General features: G+C 44.8%; 1 pseudogene; it reads left to right on the forward strand.

Moving 5' to 3' along the window:
* The first annotated feature begins 1,241 nt into the window (after positions 1–1,241).
* Positions 1,242–3,910, forward strand: LOC125546865 (annotated as a pseudogene).
* Positions 3,911–4,369: the final 459 nt, after the last annotated feature.

The following is a 4,369-nucleotide window of genomic DNA, read 5'->3' on the forward strand; positions in this document are numbered from 1 at the left end:
TTATTTTCACAACTTGAGATTTTAGTTTCAGATTTTCTTTCACTTTCAGTAGGTGCATTTTGCTTTTCACTGGCATATTTCATAAAAATCATATCTATCTCAATTGCACATTTATGAAATAACTTATTTTACTCTTTTGAAATAAAAATGTTACACACTTCCAAATAATTAGTTTCGCAAGTTGACATTCGAGTTTAATAAGTTTATGTGAAAAATGTTATTTTCACAAGTTGAGATTTTAGTTTCACTTTCAGTAAGTGCATTTTACTTTTCATTGGCTTCTTTCACAAAAATCACATCTATTTCAATTGCACATTGAAATAACTTTTTTTACTCTTTTGAAATAAAAATGTTACACACTTCCAAATAATTAGTTTCACAAGTTGACATTTGAGTTTCACATTTGGGTTTAACAGGTTTATGTGAAAAATGTTATTTTCACAACTTGAGATTTTAGTTTCAGATTTTCTTTCACTTTCAGTAGGTGCATTTTGCTTTTCACTGGCATATTTCATAAAAATCATATCTATCTCAATTGCACATTTATGAAATAACTTATTTTACTCTTTTGAAATAAAAATGTTACACACTTCCAAATAATTAGTTTCGCAAGTTGACATTCGAGTTTAATAAGTTTATGTGAAAAATGTTATTTTCACAAGTTGAGATTTTAGTTTCACTTTCAGTAAGTGCATTTTACTTTTCATTGGCTTCTTTCACAAAAATCACATCTATTTCAATTGCACATTGAAATAACTTTTTTTACTCTTTTGAAATAAAAATTTTACACACTTCCAAATAATAGTTTCACAAGTTGACATTTGAGTTTCTTATTTGGGTTTAATGGGTTTATGTGAAAAATGTTATTTTCGCAAGTTGGGATTTTAGTTTCACATCTTTTTCACTTTCAGTAGGTGCATTTACTTTTCACTGGCTTCTCTAAAAAAAATCATATCTATCTCAATTGCACATTTATGAAATAACTTATTTTATGCGTTTGAAATAAAAATGTTAACACACTTCCATATAATTAGTTTCACAAGTTGACATGTGGGTTTCATATTTGGGTTTAATAGGTTTATGTGAAAAATATACATGACCTAACCGTGCAAAAAGAGTTTGCGCCTCCTCGGGTAACCGTCTCCATCTTAGACGTCTGAGTCAATTAAGCCACTCCACTTGTTCTCAACACTTGAACAAGTTCGGACTTGCCTTCAGGAAATCGACAACGACCAGCCCACATTACATAGCTCAACCATTTTCTGTCAGACGATGGCATTTGCTGCTCGTCTGAAAAATCGTCGCCAATCCATACCAACGATACGCGGGGAGAAAGGAGCAAATCACTACAAGAGTTGCTCTTGCTCCCCAGACAAACTGCAGCGGATGCCATGGAATCCAGAGCAACGAGCACCAAAGCTCGTCTCCTCTTGCTCCTGCTACTGGCATGCACATGCGGCGCCGTCTCCCCCTCAGGCGAAGCTGCTGAAGCCAAAGCGCTTCTGACATGGAAGTCCACCCTGACGATCTCCGACGCAAACGCCTCTTCTCCGCTCTCGTCATGGTCGCCGGCCAGCTCCCCGTGCGGTTCTTGGTCCGGCGTCGCGTGCAACGCGGCCGGCCGTATCGCCGCGCTCACGGTTCCGGGGGCCGGGGTCGCAGGCACGCTCGACGCCTTGGATTTCTCCGCGTTGCCGGCGCTCGCAAGCCTCAACCTCAGCGGCAACCCTCTCGCGGGCGCCATCCCCGCCAACGTCTCCCTCCTGGCCTCGCTTGCCTCGCTCGACCTTTCCAGCAACAACCTCACCGGCGGCATACCGGCGGCGCTCGGGACGCTGCGCGGCCTGCGAGCTCTTGTCCTCCGGAACAACCCGCTCGGTGGGCGGATCCCGGGCTCCCTCGCCAAGCTCGCCGCGCTGCGGCGGCTGGACCTGCAGGCCGTGCGGCTCGTGGGTACGATTCCGCCGGAGCTGGGGCGCCTGAGAGCTCTCACCTTCTTGGACCTCTCCAGGAACAGCCTCTCCGGCGAGCTGCCACCGTCCTTCGCCGGGATGGCCAAGATGAGGGAGCTCTACCTGTCAAGAAACAACCTCTCGGGTGTTATTCCTCCTGAGCTCTTCACTAGCTGGCCTGAGGTAACTCTCTTCTTCCTGCACTACAATTCGTTCACCGGAAGCGTACCGCCGGAGATCGGCAGAGCAGGCAAGCTGCGGTTCTTGGCGCTCGAGGCCAACAACCTTACCGGCGTCATCCCGGCGGAGATCGGCAGCTTGACGGGCCTCGAGTTTCTGGATTTGGGGAGGAACTCGCTATCCGGACCGATCCCTGCTTCTATCCGAAGCCTCAAGCTGCTTGTCGGCATGGCTCTGTCCTTCAACGGCCTCACTGGCTTGGTGCCCCCTGAAATTGGCAGTATGTCCTTACTACAAAACCTTGATCTCAACGATAACCAGCTCGAGGGTGGGCTACCTGCAACTATTTCATCGCTCAAAGATCTCTACAGTCTTGACTTCAGTAACAACAAGTTCACCGGTACAATCCCAAGCATTGGCAGTAAGAAATTGCTCTCAGCTGCCTTTGCCAACAATAGTTTCTCGGGGAGCTTCCCCCGGACATTTTGCCAAGTCGCATCATTGGCACTGTTGGATTTATCTAGCAACCAACTGTGGGGTGAGCTCCCTAACTGCCTATGGGACTTGGAGGATCTATTGTTCCTAGATTTGTCAAGCAATGGTTTCTCCGGGAAGGTTCCGTCATCTGGGTCTGCTAATTTATCGTCATTGGAATCATTGCATTTGGCAAATAACAGACTCACAGGTGAGTTCCCAACTATACTGAAGAAGTGTAAGCAGCTCATTGTCCTTGATATCGGTGGCAACTACTTTTCCAGCCAAATTCCATCATGGATAGGCTCAAATCTTCCTTTCCTGAGGATTCTCCGGCTGCGGTCGAACTCGTTTAGTGGTAGCATTCCCTGGCAACTGTCACAGCTCTCCCATCTCCAGCTACTCGACCTAGCTGCCAACCGATTTTCAGGTCCCATGCCGCAGGGTTTGCTTGCCAATTTAACATCCATGATGAAACCACAGACAGAGTTCAACATGACTTCACTAATCCACCATCAAGTTCTACATCTAGATGGTGCGATGAATTTTGTCGACCGGATCGATGTCAACTGGAAGATGAAGAGCTACACATTCCAAGGGACGATTGCACTTATGGTAGGTATCGATTTATCAGGCAATTCGTTCTCTGGTGAGATTCCAACTGAGCTAGCAAATCTCTGGGGCCTCCGGTTTCTGAATCTGTCAAGGAACCATTTGTCAGGCCACATCCCTGAAAACATTGGTGATCTCAAACTGCTGGAATCCCTTGACTGCTCGTGGAATGAATTATCTGGTGCAATTCCTTCGAGCATCTCGAAACTGCCGTCTCTTAGCTCTCTCAGTCTCTCCAATAATAATCTCTCTGGCGAGATACCAACTGGGAATCAGCTCCAAACACTGGACGACCCTTCCATTTACAACAACAATTCTGGGCTTTGCGGATATCCATTGGTCGCATGCTCCAAAGGTTCTTCGGGTACTGTGGAAACACTGGACGTAGAACTTGAAACCGTGTATTTCTACTACTCAATAATTGCTGGACTCGTCCTTGGATTTTGGCTGTGGTTGGGGTCTCTAGTTTTCTTCAAGACGTGGAGGACTTATGTTTTCTGTTGTGTGGATCGCCTTCAAGATAAGGTTATGAAAAGACGCAGAGCGTTTCGTTAATGTGTGTCTATATATCGTTGTGTAACCTTTGTACTTGAGTGTAGGATATGTATAGGATTCTGCGTATATTTTTCTTTACTCTTTGTATCATATATAGGATCTGTATTCCTTAAAAATATATATGTTGTTGCGTACTATCTCCATCTAGATTTATTGGCCCCTTCATATTTTGTGCCAAATTTTGACCGTAGATTGACTAACAAATGTATAAGTACGCCATAAAACTTATATTGTTCTTTATCGAAAAATATGGTGAGAAACGTAGTAGAAAAAAAAAATCACGTCTAGGTCGGAGCCACGGTGCAATCGCTTTAAGTCTAAAGGGAGTAAGACCGTTCTTATTCACCCCTCCCTATCTAGTCTTTCCATGTATATGATGGGGTTGTATATCTTGCCGGAAGGGGTCCATAGCTCCTTTGACAAAGACCTCTCTTATTATTTTTTTTTGGAAAGCGACGGATGGCCGACAAAAATACCATATGGTCATGTGGGCCGATGTGTGCATGCCAAAAGACTTGGGCGAGATTGGCATTCTTGCGTCCCGTAGCATGAATGTGGCCCTTATACTTAGATGTGTCTGACAGATACAACATGGG

This window comes from Triticum urartu, chromosome 1, assembly GCF_003073215.2.
Source record: "Triticum urartu cultivar G1812 chromosome 1, Tu2.1, whole genome shotgun sequence".
In the NCBI taxonomy this organism is placed as follows: Eukaryota; Viridiplantae; Streptophyta; class Magnoliopsida; order Poales; family Poaceae; genus Triticum; species Triticum urartu.